General features: G+C 38.2%; 1 protein-coding gene across 1 annotated transcript in view; it reads left to right on the forward strand.

The window, feature by feature from the left end:
• The first annotated feature begins 1,574 nt into the window (after positions 1-1,574).
• grm4 (glutamate receptor, metabotropic 4) overlaps positions 1,575-18,743 on the forward strand; it is a 288,386-nt gene continuing 271,217 nt past the window's right edge. Inside the window, exon 1 of the mRNA XM_079841186.1 lies at positions 1,575-1,977. The gene's annotated coding sequence lies outside the window, so the exon portion shown is untranslated. The remainder of the gene's footprint in view (positions 1,978-18,743) is intronic.

The raw sequence follows: 18,743 nt of genomic DNA on the forward strand, positions 1-18,743 counted from the left end.
AATAAGGAACAACTGATCAATTGTACCGTGGAGAGGGTTTAACCTAAAATGTCAGTCTGCCTTTTATGAACAACATGAGCAACGAGCTCTAGAAGTTAACAATATGAAGACATCAGTATATAATGCACTCTACATTAGTGATTTTATAACCATAATCCCCTGGGGAAAGAGTTTTGGAAGACACTGATATTGAAGGCATGTATGTGAATATATTAGAATTAGGAATTCATAATGATATATCCTGCGAGAATGCTCAAATGCACCATCCAAATGTAGATGTTGCCTGCCTTCTATTCAAGGCCAGATTTGTACTGACGTGCTTAGAGACTAAACGTTTTTCCTTAAAAAAGCAGCTATGCATAAATGGGTATATTTAGCATTCCAAAAAAGTGTCCTTCGGGACATTCTGTATTTTTAAATCCTTTTTTACTCACTGCACTGTGGTTATCAATGCCCTGAATCTTTATGCTTTATATTTTACGTCTTGCATGTACAAGAAGACGTACAATTGGCTCCAGGACATTTACACTGGTTTTAAAAGCGTATTCAACTCGTTTCCTTTCCAAAGTGAAGAATGCAGTTGTACAAACCTTAAGAAGAAGTTCAAAATCCAAGAAAGCAATCCTAATGAGATCAAACAAGACTTATTTTAAAAAAAATCAAATAAGATTCTACTGGATAAACTTACATGATTTTATCCCTCCAACATGTTTGCTTATTCAGTAGTATATTATTAAAACATTTGTATAGCCTTTTTATTTACAGTAAAGATGGTAGCAGCTGCGAGTGCTATAATCTTACTGTAAAAATACATTGACAACATTTACAGGTGTTTGCATATTTTACAGTTCTGTATATGAAATGATATATCATTTAAATAAACCAACCTATTTGTGCTATTAAAAATCAATTTGTTGTCCTTCAGGGAATTCTGGGGATGTTCATTTCTCCATAAATTATGGTTCATACATTTTAATTACTTTTTACTTAAATACTGTAAGATGCTTGTATTGTCTTGTCTATTTCTAAAAAGCATTTTTACTACTATCTTATACAGTTGCACAGTTAACTAAGTCATAGTTTGCACAGCAAAAATGCTGGGTTAAAAACAACCCAAGTTGGGTTGAAAATGGACTGACCCAGCAATTGGGTTGCTTTAAGCAAACATTTAACCCAACCGCTGGGTTAAAATGATCCATTCACTGGGTTAAAACAACTCATTCACTGGGTTAAAACAACCCAATCGCTGGGTTAAAACAACCCAATTGCTGGGTTAGTCCATTTTCAACCCAACTTGGGTTGTTTTTAACCCAGCATTTTAGAGTGTGTGCTGTAGGATTTTTACACTGCTTGGCTTGTTATAATTGTTTAAAAATTATGAATACAATGCTTTATTAAAAACAGCGTAGCCTATATGTTTTTTTTTTTGAGACTGTGAAAATGCATATATTTATTAACGAAATCATTTCAAGTTATTTTTAAGACTTCCTTAGTGAGCTGCACGACAGCTCTTTCATCAGTGTGTGTGTGTGTGTGTGTGTGATCAAATAGAGTGGGCTATGTGGGCGTTGAACGCACTGCTTCGACTGAAGAGCACTGCCTACATCTCAGCACGGCTCTGCTCTCTAGTTATGCTCAGTGCAGTACTAGTATCTCTTCAGGTATGAGCTTCTAACACGAGACGCACAGTATTTGCCTTTATTGAATGAATGAACACGGAGACTTGGAGAAATGGAAAGTACTTCGGCTCCGAGAGCGTTTCAGCACCACTTTCACTGGACAGCGCAACAGCTTTTCCCACTTGGTTTCGCGCTTTGGGAGATTTGCGTGTGATTTCCGTACGTGGGGAATGGAGTTTGTCGATTTGGGGGCCATCGTACAGCAAACGATTAACGAGATACCCCAAAATCTGCAGTCGACCGTGTTTAGGTGATCATACTGGAGGTGTTTGGCAACAGCGGCAGCAGATAGAAGAAGGTGAGTGCATGGAAATGGGTCAACTTTGAACATCTCTCACGGATTCCTTGCAGGAAAAGCGTCGCTCGATTAATCTCGTCGAGGTTGATTTGTTGATATCAATAGCGATACTTGTTGGTTTCCACGTAATAGCGCAGGCACGATGTATTTGGGCTTCAACCTATATATTGACCAGTAGTGCGGTACTTTGGCAAAAAAGACTTTCCTGTGATCATGTGATTTATGTCTGCGTTGCTCTGTGAAAATAGCAGTGTGAAGTTCTGCCCATCACTTTGTTCTAAACAACAGGTTTTATTTTGCTATGCATCAATGCCTCTGAGAGTGAATGCGTTTCACTGATTCATATGCTAATCACCTGTCAGGACTGAATGTTTTTATTAAGATTTAGGCTACTGGAGAGGTGGGCTTACTCGCAATGAGAATATTTGAATGTACAATAATACTTCATTCATTTTGTGGTGGTCACTTGCAGCTATAAAGTAAGATATAAGATGATGGGTCAATGACATTAGCATCTACAAGATAAGGAGACATCTTTTAAAAATTGCAGCTTAAGGCGCTCATGAGAAGGTCTTATGCAATCTTATTTCACCATCTAGATTTTATGCATTTTTAAAAATGTTTATACACTTTTTCTATATATATATATATATATATATATATATATATATATATATATATATATATATATATATATATATATATATATATATATATATATATATATATAATAAAATTGTATATTTGACTTATTTTATGTATCACACACACACACACACACACACACACACACAGACACACACAGACACACAGAGAGAGACATTATATATATATATATACATACATACACACACACACACACACACACATATGCATATATACATGTATATATGTGTGTGTATAATATTACTTATTTAGTTTTTTTACATGACAACACAATGTTGGTAATACACATATACACAACAGCAATGCATTCTGGTAACACCACACTGACTTATCTCTCTCTCTCACACACACACACACACACACACACACACACACACACACACACACACACACACACACACACACACACACACACACACACACACACACACACACACACACACACACACACACACACACACACACACACACACACACACACACACACACACACACACACACACACAGACAGACAGACAGACAGACAGACAGACAGACAGACAGACAGACAGACACAGACATATATATATATACAAAAAATGTATGGGTAAAAAACAACCCAATTGCTGGGTTAGTCCATTTTCAACCCAACTTGGGTTGTTTTTAACCCAGCATTTTTTAGAATGTTAATGTATGTATATATATATATATAAAATTCTTGGGATGACTGTTATAGAAGCCATTAAGTGTGTGTAAAATTTTAATAGTCAGCGTGGTATTATCAAATTGCATTGCTGTTGTGTATATGTGCATTACCAACATTTTGTTTTCATTTAACAAAACAAAATAAGTCATATATATATATATATATATATATATATATATATATATATATATATATGCTGGGTTAAAAAAAAACCAAGTTGGGTTGAACATGGACTAACCCAGCAATTGGCTTGTTTTAGCCCAGTTAATGGGTCATTTTAACCCAGCAATTGGGTTGTTTTAACCCAGTGAATGGGTCATTTTAACCCAGTGGTTGGGTTAAATGTTTGCTTAAAACAACCCAATCGCTGGGTTAGTCCATTTTATTTATATATATATATGACAACAAAATTTTGGTAATGCACATATACACAACAGTAATGCAATTTGATAATACCACGCTGACTATTAACATTTTACACACACTTAATGGCTTCTATAACAGTCATCCCAAGAATTTTAGCTTTCTAATACTTTTTCATTTTCCTAATTTTCATATTTCATATTCAAATACAATCGTTGTACATCTAGACACGTTTTAGTGTAAACTCCGCGCCAATTCACAAATCGAAGCCATGTTTATCATAGAAATAATTTTTAGATGAGTTGCATTTTAACATATCATTTCATAATTTAATAGATGCCGACATCATGTCATTGACCCAGATATAGCCTGTGGAGATCAAGAGGAAGCGGAGATTTTTATCAGCCTTGCAGATGTCAAACCTTGAGGCCATCTGGACCAGATGGGCTAGTTTAGAAAGCATGTTAGATGGGTTTGTATAAACTTTTCCAAATGCTTTAATACCATTAATGGACGTTTTGGCATAGACAATAGCTCTTGCTTTCTAAATGTCTCAATAATTGCCACTGGAAGTTGCCAGGGACAAGTTAAATGAAACACCTGTAAAAGTAACGAGTTGGGAGGTGTCAGTCAGAGAGAGAGAGAGAGAGAGAGAGAGAGAGAGAGAGAGAGAGGACTGCACGGAAGTCCCGGAGCCTTGACTTGTAACTTTGTACCACAATACCGTATGGCATCGCATTGTCAGACCTAATGAGTCAGCTATGTAATACAAAAGCACACACCTACATGATGTGATTTAACAATGTGTGATGGAGTGCAGTGACTTGTGTAGTATGGAGAGCCTGTCGCAGCAATGACTCACTCTCTAGGTCTTTGTGAGCGCGCTACAAACCCATTGATCATAAAGCAGCGCTGAGTACTACATTTCCCTGTTTTGCCACCGCAAAAAGAGTTTTCTGTGGCCCCTGGTTGGACATCAACATCAGGACCTGCTGCAGAAACAGTGTGTGTAATGGACAAGCATGTCTCTCGGTATGTATAGCCTAGTGCAGTATGAAGTCACTTCTTTAGACTTCATTAGTCCAGAGAAGCTTTTAAAGCAATGGAAAGAGCTTTTGCTTGGAACGCTAAGGTCTGGCGAATTCAGACTCCGCCAAGATGGCTCTATTACATAATTGAATGAGCTAATGAACTTTTCCATCACGGCGATAGGGAAGTCAGGAAAACTGGCGCGGTGCCAACTTGTAAACTTTTGGCCTGTGACAAATGTACTTTTCTCCAGCCACTAGTAGACTTGAGGAAGTGTACGTTTGCACTCCTCGTGATTCTGATCACGCACCGCCATGTAAGTAAAAAAAGAAACAACGCTAGGTTTAATACATTATTCATACGTTTTCTTAGGACTCTTGCTCTGTAAATGCCATTTGACCCTGACTTTCCTCCGGGTTGAGAGTCTGTATCGGTTAACGTTGTTTACCTCCATCGAGAGCGGTGGACAACACAGGCAGGCTGAATAAACCAAATAAGTCATAATGCTCTCCCTTCACCTACTGTCGCCGTTACATTCTATAGGCAGCAAATGTAAATACGCCAAATATGTTTTGAATTATCACACATGGCAGTATGTCAATGTTTGTCGTATTGAATATAGTTACCAACTGCTGACAGATGGCCAAAAGCTGTTTATTAGCACCTAAATAACTCTATAACAGCTTCGGTTTTCTAAAGCCCTTGTATTAGGAGCGTTTCATGGTATTTCTGTGGTGTGAAATAAATTGGCGGAGACCCATAACGCTTTGCTCTTATTTGAGTTTGCTTATGAGTTATGGTCATGAGCTCCAACCGATAATGATGCTGCAATTAGATTCCGATTAAATGTAATTCAGATTGACTACTGATGTTGGAGGTTTGGCATAACGCTACCAGAAATGATTATAATGACGCTTCTTTTTGGATCGGGACTCTCGCTTGATAAAGAAATAGAGGATTTCACATTTTGAATGAAATGATAATGAGTATATTTTTGAATGTTGCTGAGGGTGGTTAATGGCATGCCTACTTTATTGCAACGCACCAGTCGGGGGATCATACTGTGATATGATGTGATGTGGGAATTCAGTCTTTGTATTTTCTTTGTTGCTGAATGTTGTATTTATAAATCTGTTGCCTGCTGTTCAGGGCCAGAGCTCAGGCCTACGTCGAGTTTCACAGTTTGAATGTTGAAGAAATTGTCATGCGTGCATGCGATTGTGTCTTTTTTCAGCTTTTGTGCATGTGTTAAAGTCACCATCGTTTGCTAAAGAATGAACGGTCTTCTTTGAGATCAAAAACCTTTGCTTGAGGAAGTTCGACTGATATCGCGACTTAATTACTTAAACCAACTGACGAAGCATAAAAACACATTCTGACTCAATTTAGCCCAGTGTCACAGGCTCCTGCTTATGGATTTTCTGCCCACATTATCTGATGACACCCTCTGGCACAGAGGGCTAGAAGAGGAGACAGTGTATTGAGTGTAGTGTGATAGCCTATATAGCAGGTCATCGCCTACATCTGTTTTTCACATCAGTACAGTTCAGAGTGGCATGACTTTATCAGATGCAGACTCTCCATCTCCTTTTCTTGTGCTATCTCTCGCCTCTATTTCGTATCCTCGCCTTCACAGGCTGGGTAAATTCAGTGCCTGCCTTTTAGACTTGTGACATGAAAGAATTTAAATTAAGATCATTACACAAATATTAACTGGTATTGCATATTTAAAGCGATGTAAGCTGTGGCTTGACAGCCTAAGTCAGAAGTGTGTTAGCTGTGAAGATTCACAGCAGATATTGCTAAAAAAAAATGCTTTATTAACTCTTTCCCCGGCAGCATTTTTGATCATTTTCACAAAACTTTCATGGCCCCAAGAATATTTTATTGAATGAATATCTGAACATGAAAGAAAGAACAGAGCCTCTTTTTAAAAAATCCCAAAACACACACACAAACATTTTATTCCAGCTTCATGCGTTTTTGCTTTTTTTCAATCAACACTTGGTAACTTGGGTGTTTCATAAAAACAAAACAATTGAACAAAAAGCTGAGAAAATCACGTTTTTGTCCAATAAATATATATATATATATATATATATATATATATATATATATATATATATATATATATATATATATATATATATATATATATATATATATATATATATATATATATATATATATATATATATATATATATATATATATATATATTAGTGAATTAATGATATATAACATAACTATATTTCATGTCAAATAATGATCTTTTATTGCTAACATTTACTGCATAAACTTTAAATTGGGTTGATACAATCCCTCTATATTTGTGACAATATCTTGCAAATGACAATGCTTGAGTCCACGGTAACAAGGTTTAAAAAAAAATAAATGTAATTAATAAACCATTACAATTTTATTTGCTGTCGTTGGGTTATACTGACAAAAGACAAATGGTAAAATAAAGCTAAAAATAGTAAAACAAAACAATTCATTTATTCATGCCGCAATGCACTCTGCAAGTACACTTCCTCAGATCACAGATAGAACTTGATGGAATGAAGTTATGCTTACTTAATCGAATTAAGGCTACGAGTTTGCACAATTAAATTAAGTAAACTGAACAAATTAGTTTTTACGGTGCAGATCGGATTCAGAATGACACAATGATCACAGCGTAGATGGGCTGTGTTTAACTCATAGACTTTAAAAAGATATGGACGTAGTGTCCGTGACGTCACCCATAGGATTCTAAAGAGCAGTTTTGAAGCGTAAAGTAGGGTCAAGCTGGCTGTTGCCATCTTGGCAGCGCGTCATTGCTCGTCACTCCCGGATAACAGAAAATGGGCAAATAGACGGGACGTGGGCCGAGCTGAGATGACGCGATGACTAACAGACAGCAGACAAACGACAATCCACCTGTCACTAAAAGTAGCCACGCCCTTAATTATGCAGAACATTAAGGCTTTACATAATGTAAACGAATGAGTTATAAAAAAATTCACCCCCCTCACAGCTGTCATGAAGGGCAAAATTAGCTGTATAGAGCAAAACCACAATTTGTACCAGGCTGTAAACATGTTTTTTTTCTGCTGTAAAGTTGGCCATTTTAACATGGGGCTCAATGAGATTCTGCTCCCTTCTGGAGCCTGTCCCTAGCGGCCAGTCGATGAATTGCAGTTTAAGTCACTTCCGTATTGGCTTCACGAGAAACCGCGGGAGGTTGCTGCTTGGTTTAACTCCACTTCTACATACACTCTCAAACTTCCCTAAGCGCTTCCCCTTGGGGAAATCCCAGCCGCCATTTTGAAGAGCGTTTAACTTCGTCAAGTGCGCATATGGTGAGTTTATTTGGAGAGACCCTCGACACTGACTGAGGTAGTGAGTCTACTCAATATGGGCTGCGTTCCAGTTTGTTTTTATTATGCACTGCACTCGCTAACTTCCCTCAGTTTCGTTCACTCGGATGTGCATCATTGCTCACGATGCATGAGTGCCCACTACTGGCAGAACCTTTGCAATGGACTGAACTGGAATGGCGTAAGCCCTTGATCCCTTGGAATCCACTATTGAGTTGGTTTTTTATAAAAAAAATTCCCTTACAAAATTGTTTAATGCAGCAATATATATGTATATAGTATAATATTTTAAAACATAGTTAACATATCAGTTGTTTGTGATGGGGTAAATTTAACGCGATATGCGGTGAGGTCGCAATCATGTTGCATTGTGGTATATGGAGCTGCCTGAAGTGTACATATGAAGTGGACTCACACCCTCGATTGTGTCTGTCCATATAAACTTCCCTCGTCCACTTCACAAAGTGGAACACACTTCAAAATGGCAGCGGGGATTCCCCCAGGGGGAAGTGCTTAGGGAAGTTTGCAAGTGCGTGTCTAAAAGTGGAGTAGAACACAGCCATGTACACTTCAGGCAGATCCATAGAACTCTTTCACCGCCAGCATTTTTGATAATTTTCACAAAATTTTCATGGCCAAATTCAAATTGTTGAATGAATATCTGAACATGCAATATGTCAAAAGAAAGAACAGATTTTTTTATTCTAACTTAATGCATTCTTTTTTTTTATCAACTTTTGAATGTGGGTAAGTTTCATAAAAAAAAAACATAATTTCTGAGAAAAACTTGTTTTTGTCAAAGACTACATTAGATCATATTCAAAAAGATGCACATTCCTGTAGCTCATCCTGGGTCGACATTCTGTAACATTAGGCAGTTTTGATTGATATGCTGTTTAATATTGGTGATCGTGTTATATTCAAGCGGCAACCTCCCCCAGTTTCTCTTGAAGCCAATTACGAAGTGACTTAAACTGTAATTCATTGACTGGCCACTAGAGACAGGCTCCAAAAGAGAGCAGAATCTCATTGAGCCCCATGTTAAAATGCCCGAATTTACAGCAGAAAAAAACATGTTTACAGCCTGGTACAAATTGTGGTTTTGGTCTATATATCTAATTTTGCCCTTCATGACAACTGTGACGGGGGTGAATTTTTTTTATAACTCATTCATTTAAATTAAATTAAGCCTTAAAGTTCTTCATAATTAAGGGCGTGGCCACTTTGAGTGACAGGTGGACTGCTGTCTGTCTGTTAGTCATCATGTCACGTAAGCTCCACCCACGTCCCGCCACTTTGCCCATTTTCAGTTATCTGGGAGTTACGCGTGGTGACGCGCTGCCAAGATGGCAACGGCCGACTTTCCGCTTCAAAACTGCTCTTTTCATCAACCTACGGGTGACGTCAAGGACACTACGTCCATATTTCTTTTACAGTCTATGGTTATATTACATATGATATTGCTTGTTTCTACATCTTCTTCGCATGTGTTTTGATCCAGAGATTCTGTACTCTTTCAGAAGTTGTGTAATAGCGCCTCCTACCGTATAACAGTGAAAACACAGAAAGCCAGACATTTCCATCAATTGTGGGAAAAGAGTTAATTTACCCCCACTACACACAACTCTAGTATTTGATATTGGAGTTATTTTGACATTTAACCACATAATAGTTGTAGCTACCTTAATTTGACTGTTATAGTTTATTGTATTGTTATCATTTTCATTTGTGTAATTTTTTATATTTTCTCCAACAGCCCAAGCATTCGTGCAGGCTTATAGAAGGGTGCGTAAAACAAATTCATAAGGAAAATAACTGTAAATAATACATGAGCGGATTCCATTTAAACACATTGCAAGGGTTCCGCCAGTAGTGGGCACATGACGCACATCCGAGTGAATGAGACGTTAGCAAGAACAAATAAATAAATTGGACTTAAACGCAGTAGATCGCTTCTGTCAACACCTCCAAAGCTTCACAGTCTTGTAGTTCTTCCTGGGACAACATTTCATTTAGTAACGTTGGGCAGTTTTAATTTATATGCTGTTTAATGTTTAATGATCGCGCTATTTTACATATGCATCTCTGCTTACATATGCTATTGCTTTTTCTGCTTTTCTGTACTCTTTCAGAAGATGTGTCATAGCGGACCTTACTGTATAAGAGTGAAAACACAGAAAGACGAAAATCCTGTCAATGGCGGGGAAAGAGTTCAAATCATAATTTGCCCTCTTAAAGGGCTAGTTCACCCAAAAATGTTCTCTGAAAATTCTGTCGTCAATTACTCACCCTTATGCCGTTCCAAACCTTTAAGACTTTTGTTCGTCTTCGGAACATAAAGAGATTTCTGTCCCTCAATTGAAAGTCTATTCACCCAAAACTCTGAAGCTTCAAAAGATAAAACACTGGTAAACATTGATCATAAACAGAAGCTCAACCAAAATTGACACGTGAGAACAAACCTTAATGGTTCTCAATGGCTAAAGTGACATAAGAATGACGCTCATTGGTTATTGTAACTGATGGCAGAATTTCCTATTTTGGGCGGATTTTTGGGGGTTTCTGTTCTTATTGTGCATGATTTGCAAGCACACATTTTTTTTCCCGTAGAAAAACAAGTGTGTCTTTTGAAATCTATAGTTAAAATAAACACGGTAATATTTAAACTTTTTCCGCTTCTGAAACTTCTCACATAGGCTGTGCTGGCTATTGCTTAATGCTAACTGATTGCACAATAGCTATTAAGGCATTGTTTTTGCGCCATCGTGGAATGAGACGCTCACAATGTAATCATTTCCCGATGGATAAAATCATGTCCCATCTTACACATATTTTGTTTGGAATATTCTGTTTCATCGTAAATATGTGACATTATGGACGCAAAATGGGTTTGCGAATGAATGCCTTTTCATATTGAGTTTAAAACAAGCAATTTTCTTCCCAGTTAGATTCATCTTGGTGTAATGATGTTTAGGTACTTTTACTCAACAACAAGACCTAGATATTCATTAAAAGAGAGAGCCTATTTAAATAGAAAATAGTTTTGCTTTGGTATATGATTGTGTAAGTGTGTAATGAGACATATTAGGTCATATTGAGTGTCTTCATTCCAGACCATCTGCTTTAGGCGACCCTGGCCAACTGCTCGAAGACTGGGGAGGAGCGCAGCGTTAGTGTCGCCGCCGTCCCCGACAGTGTTTCTCAATCCACAGCATACACAGCAATAGCGTTCCTATGTGCTCTATTACCGCAAATGGGCCGTGTAGTGTTTTGGGTAAGAGGATCTGTGGCAAAAGATCGTACCCCCCCAGAGGAACTCAATGGACTGTATGAAGCAGAGAACTCGGTACTCTGGCTTGCGCTCTGCATCGGTTCATTTCAGAGCGATGGTTGCAGGGTATTGTCCACCTCTCTGGTGAGAGCCAACTCATTAGGCCCGTTTCTGCATGGGTGTCGGGATGCAAGGCACGTGCGTCTCTTCAGAAGTGCTCCTCTTTCTGGAAATTTTCTGTTAAATCATCTTTGTTTGCTCGACTGCACTCGGAGCTTGATTTAGGACGTGCTTGAAAAGCAAAAAAAAGATATTTTTGGTACCCACAGTGATAAATGATGTGTAAATGGTCATTAGTCATACGGCAGAACAGTGAGTTATAAAAAAACAATGACAGGCAAATTAAGATGAGCTAATAAATCACGTTACACTTTAAATATTTGAAATTGTCTGCATAGAAATGGTATCTTTTTTATCAAACTATTTTATAAATGTCAAATCGAATGAATTAATGAGAATATATACAGTGGGCTCCAAAAGTCTGAATTTTGGGACAATACCAGCGACACTTGCGAAATGGAGAGATCAAAATAGTCTGAAAATTGATATGAAAAGATATTGCTCTTTATTTTGCCAACGCATCTCAGTGCACAGGCTTTCATCAGGCCAAAAAGATCACAGTTGTACAAAAGCTCATTTAAATTCAAACAAGGACACAATTCAAACTTACGAATAACCAATGAAAAAGTCAGAAGGTATGGCATCCACCAATCACAGAACATGTAAAGTGAGTGATGACATATAAGGCCAATAGCTTCTATTTTTATGGTAAATTTCTAAAATGTTCAAAAACAAAATAATAATACAATTTTGATCTCTTCATTTCGCAAGTGTTGCTGGTATTGTCCCAAAATGTGTCCCACCTTTCTGATCTTGTCAAGTTTAACCAGTACAACTACACAAAAGACATTGAAAATCTTAATGTTCTGAAGATTTTTGTGACATACATCATGTTGTCTTTTGTATTCTCTAGACTTCTTTCAGATTCCCTTTGGAACAATCTCAGATCCTGCTGAACAGTATGGATCATTAGCTTTTGGACAAACCTGTAGGCTTCATGTCAACTTGAGTTCTGCTGTTGTTAAAGAGGACCTACTATGTTTTTTTTTTGTTTTTTTTTTACATTTTCTTTACAACTTTCTTTAGTGTGTGTCTGTTTGAGCATAAAACATGTCTGCAAAGTTGCAAAGCCCAAAGTCACTCCAAAAGGGGGTTATTTTATCAGTAAGCACTGTTTCTGAACTCCCTAAAACGCCTTGATTGTAGTCTTCAGTTTTCTTCCCATTACAACATTCCTTATTTAAATGAATCCCGCCCAAGGCATGCGCAAAAACAAAAACAAACAAACCAAAACAGTTCCAGGCCTGGTTGAGTTGCATTAGTAGTGTGTTGAAACTCACAGTTAAAGGGATAGTTCACCCTGAAATGAAAATAAAGCCATCTTTTACTCACCCTGCTGTTGTTCTTCTAATGCCCTGTCCTTCTATCTTTTTCGGACCTCAAAAGCAGAAATTTAATAAAAAATAGTCCTGCGCGCACTCCTTCCTATAATGGCAGTGAATGGCGACCAGGCTAAAACATTACAAAAATAATACAAAAGAATTACGCAATGATACAGTGAGACGCGCGCCGTATATAGAAAGTGTTCAGGAGGCATACTATAAGGTTTTACGAGAAAGAAACCGTATTATTCAGTCAAAATACTGAGCTCGGACGTTACTCTGTGCGCGTTCCTGTGAGTGCGCACTCCGAGCCATCAGCAGGCGCCGGTGCGCATGCTTACTATATCTTGCACTGTTGTCATGGCACTCAGGATAAGCACACACCATTTTGAGAAATCAGGCTCAATAGAAACAAACGCGACTCTCATCTTTTCTATAAGGTATATGATTAGAAATAATACACTAATACTAATAGTAAAACCTCCTGAAGTGAATGTTGTGTACTGGTTGTCATGACAACATTGCGAGTGCGCACACACAGGAACGCGCACAGAGTAACGTCCGAGCTCAGTATTTTGACTGAATAATACGGGTTCTTTGTCGTAAAACATTTTAGTATGCCTCTTGATCACTTTCCATATATGGTGCGCGTCTCACTGTATCATTGCGTGATACTTTTTGGTAATTTTTTAGCCTGGTCGCTATTCACTGCCATTATAGGAAGGAGCACGTGCAGGACTATTTTTTTAAATTTCTGCTTTTGAGGTCTGAAAAAGATAGAAGGATATAGGGAACAACAGAAGGGTGAGTAAAAGATGGCTTTATTTTCATTCAGTCAGTCGAACCTGCAATGTTTTTTTTCTCTGGTTGGTTGGTGTGTGTGTGTGTGTGCGGGCATGCGTGCATGCCATGCGTGTTATGGTACACATAACTGATGATGATTGGTGGGTGGGAGACAAGATTGAGGTTGATAGGTTGAGTTCACACACACACACACACACACACACACACACACACACACACACACACACACACACACACACACACACACACACACACACACACACACACACACACACACACACACACACACACACACACACACCTATGACACACACGCACACGCATATGCACTGGGTCACAGCGATGGCAAGTCCACAACTTCAAAGGTAGCTTTCGCAAACTGGAAGTATAAGCACTACTTTTCCCTCATTGAGGTGAAAGGTAAGAATGTTTATGTAACGTGCAACTTATGCCCAGGAAGAAAGAGTCTCTCCACGTCGGTGGCAAATAATGAAGCACCTCACATCATCACATGCCGCCACAAAAAGTGGCTAAAAACCCAGGTGATAACGTGAGCTCCACTACCAAAGGAGTAGTATAGTACTGATAATATTTACACAATATTTACTCTATAGTAGGTCTACTGATAATATTTACAATAATGTATCGAATTTGAAAGGTGTCTCTCGAATCATTTCACATTGTCCCACAGCAACATTACAATAGTGTACATTAATGTACAATGTTTTATCATATTAATTTATTCTATTTAGTGTTCAATTCATTCATTTGACATATTTAATATTAGGGGCATACAAGTTATTTGAAATATTTGAACATTTGAGAAAAAAAAAGTTACACAGTAGTTACTTTCCATGGTAATTAGTTACTTTTATAATAATGTAACTCAGTTACTATTTGTAAGAAGTAACTAGTAACTATAACACATTACTTTTTTAAAGTAACGTGCCCAACACTGCGCCTCTCACAATTCAAAATGCCTACGTAGCGCCTGAGCGCTTTTTTCGTAAGTTGAATACGGAAGGTGGTCTGTCGGAAGCTAGATATTTTACTTTATAAAGTTTTAAATATGTATTTTTTTCTTACAAAACCCATCGTTTCACTTCAGAAGGCCTTTGTTAACCCCCTGGAACCGTGCGGTGTATGTTTATGATGGATGGATGCACTTTTTTTGAGCTGAAAACTTAAGCATGAAAACCTATTCTAATAAACCCCAAAAACAAAATCAAGTCTTTGTAAATGGACATTGATGCTATTTAAAGTAAAAGGTGGGCAAACTAAGTACACTGATTCTGAAATTCATATACAATTTTTATCATCATATCATTTTTAATGTGTAACAAAGGCAAGCTAGTAAAAGCTGTGTGTAAACATCACTCCCTTTGCCTCAAGAGACCGTGGTCCCATGCCGGAGACGCCAGTTTGAATCCCACTCGGAATACGTCAAATAGGACCAGTTATAAATACAAAATTGGATTTTCATCAGAAAAGTATGCAACATATAAGATTGACTCAGTCAAAATAGCAGTTTTATACAACAGTTAATCATCATCTGATCATCATCATCTGTAATTTTGCCTCTGGAGTAAAACTCATCATTAACCCACCTGAGGAGATTATGTGCTGTTGTATTGATCTTTGCCCTTGCTACCCACATAGCACGAATTACCCTGAGCAAAGATCTCTATTAGCCCAGCCCACACGAATCCTGCAGTGTGATTTCAACTGTATTCTGCATTTTCCTTCAAGATCTTCAAGAAAGCAATGCAACAGTGCCTGCATCCTGCGGAGACTTTGTGTCTGCCGAACGATCCCCTATGTCACGTTGAGCGGCGACCCCCCGTATGAGCGCCTCATGTGAAATGATGTGTGAAATGAGCACATTTAACTAGCTCACCAGCATCATGCTCAGTCCTGGGCTGGGGCAGACTTACAGCCAAAGACTCGCTGTCCTGACACTGCCAATTGGATCATCTTCTCCCTCCTATCTCACGCCGCCAGATTATGTGTTTCCTTTTTGTCTCTGACTCCAGGGGTGAGGGGCCTCATGTAGAGGTTAAATGAAAACGATCAGCTCCTTGGCCACCATTTCAAGTGAATACGGTGACTGGGAACACGGACATCACTATATGCTTTTTAGAGCAAGCAAGCGCTATTCACACTTGTGCTTTCAGTGCTGTAACTGAACTGTGGTGATAAGTGTTTTTTTCTTTCTTTTTTTCCCCACACAATTTGATGTGTCTTCCCTATATGGAAGCAAAGGTCTTTCGCCCTAAAGTGTGACTGTTATGAAATCACTGACCTACCTACAGTAACATGACTAGTCCCCGGCTTTTGTACTTTAGCCCTGAATCATATTTAATTTTTATTTTCTGTGTGTGTATATACACTCACCTAAAGGATTATTAGGAACACGATACTAATACTGTGTTTGACCCCCTTTCGCCTTCAGAACTGCCTTAATTCTACGTGGCATTGATTCAACAAGGTGCTGAAAGCATTCTTTAGAAATGTTGGCCCATATTGATAGGAGAGCATCTTGCAGTTGATGGAGATTTGTGGGATGCACATCCAGGGCACGAAGCTCCCATTCCACCACATCCCAAAGATGCTCTATTGGGTTGAGATCTGGTGACTGTGGGGGCCATTTTAGTACAGTGAACTCATTGTCATGTTCAAGAAACCAATTTGAAATGATTCGAGCTTTGTGACATGGTGCATTATCCTGCTGGAAGTAGCCATCAGAGGATGGGTACATGGTGGTCATAAAGGGATGGACATGGTCAGAAACAATGCTCAGGTAGGCCGTGGCATTTAAACGATGCCCAATTGGCACAAAGGGGCCTAAAGTGTGCCAAGAAAACATCCCCCACACCATTACACCACCACCACCAGCCTGCACAGTGGTAACAAGGCATGATGGATCCATGTTCTCATTCTGTTTACGCCAAATTTTGACTCTACCATCTGAATGTCTCAACAGAAATCGAGACTCATCAGACCAGGCAACATTTTTCCAGTCTTCAACTGTCCAATTTTGGTGAGCTCGTGCAAATTGTAGCTTCTTTTTCCTATTTGTAGTGGAGATGAGTGGTACCCGGTGGGGTCTTCTGCTGTTGTAGCCCATCCGCCTCAAGGTTGTGCGTGTTGTGGCTTCACAAATGCTTTGCTGCATACCTCGGTTGTAACGAGTGGTTATTTCAGTCAAAGTTGCTCTTCTATCAGCTTGAATCAGTCGGCCCATTCTCCTCTGACCTCTAGCATCAACAAAGCATTTTCGCCCACAGGACTGCCGCATACTGGATGTTTTTCCCTTTTCACACCATTCTTTGTAAACCCTAGAAATGGTTGTGCGTGAAAATCCCAGTAACTGAGCAGATTGTGAAATACTCAGACCGGCCCGTCTGGCACCAACAACCATGCCACGCTCAAAATTGCTTAAATCACCTTTCTTTCCCATTCTGACATTCAGTTTGGAGTTCAGGGGATTGTCTTGACCAGGACCACACCCCTAAATGCATTGAAGCAACTGCCATGTGATTGGTTGATTAGATAATTGCATTAATGAGAAATTGAACAGGTGTTCCTAATAATCCTTTAGGAGAGTGTATATACAGTTGCAAGAAAAAGTTTGTGAACCGCTTGCAAAATCTGTGAAAATGTGAATAATTTTAACTAAATAAGAGAGATCATACAAAATGCATGTTATTTTTTATTTAGTACTGTCCTGAATAAGATATTTTATAGGGGTGTAACGATTCATCTACTACATCGATGTATCGATTTATTTTCCTATGATCTAACTACATCGATCTGTGCTCGGCAAGATGGCCTTCCGGACGACATATATCGATCTAACATCGTTTTAAAAGGTAATCAATCGATTGTATCGATCATGGGAAATAACACATTAGATTTAAGCACGTCAGACTTTATATGGATATTTTTTCTTAGCACTTTTAATGATAAAGCCGTTAAACGTTACTCGATTAAGTCTGCCTATCTGTGACATCATCGCAACGCACGCACCAGCAGCAGCGCTAACAAAACAAAACATAGCATGGCGGATGACAGAGAAGCCAACGTGCGAGAAATTATCAAGCCACCAGGAGAAAGAGCTAAGTTAGTAACGTTTTACCTGTACTTTCAACCCTTGCTAAATGTTACCTGTGCATTCCTGGCACCAGTGTGCCTGCAGAGCGAGTTTTTGTACTGCTGGCGACATAGTGAACGCACAGAGAAGTGTTCTGAGGTCAGATCATGTTGATATTTTTGAAAAAGAAATCTGTAGAGTCATTGAAGAGTAGTTGGTTACATTTTATCTTTGTTAAATATTGTTTGTTTATTAAACTGAGAGTAGTAGCAGGTTCAGCCAGTTTATTCAACCTGAAGAAATGTTGGTAGCACTTTATTTTTGATATTAATATTGTATTTGTATTATTTTAATGTTGTAAAACAACAGCAAAAGTAGCAGGTAAACCTACTATTAATTAAACCTGAAGAGTAGTTAGTTGCACTTTATTTTTTATACTAATATTGTAATATTTTTATGTTGGAAAACAAAAGCAGAAGTAGCAGGTTAACCTACTGTTGAAATGTTGGTTGCATTTACTGTGCTTTTATTGAAAATGTATTGAATATTGAAAATGAGAGCAGAAAAGGTTAACTTCCTTTTAATTCAACCTAAACTGTTGGTTGCACTTTATTCAAATAAAATTTGAATGCATTTGCCATTAATTGTTGTTTACTTGTTTGTTTATATCCATAATTAATTGATACCTGATTCCCTTACAAGAAACAACAGGAATCTAGGAAACTTCACCTGCATTGAGCAGTATCCAGATGTTTATTTCAGTCACACAATTTTTGGCTAAAAAGTTACTGAATCGATTTCAAGTCACTGAATCGTTTTGGATCGTATCGTTCTAAATGAACCAATATCGTCCTTGAATCGTATCGACAACCTCAAATCGTGATACGAATCGAATCGTTGTTAAAACGAATCGTTACACCCCTAATATTTTACATAAAACATTTTTTACATATAGTCCACAAGACAAAAAAATAGCTGAATTTATTAAAAT

Source organism: Gobio gobio (assembly GCF_949357685.1).
Source record: "Gobio gobio genome assembly, chromosome: 17".
Taxonomy (NCBI): domain Eukaryota; kingdom Metazoa; phylum Chordata; class Actinopteri; order Cypriniformes; family Gobionidae; genus Gobio; species Gobio gobio.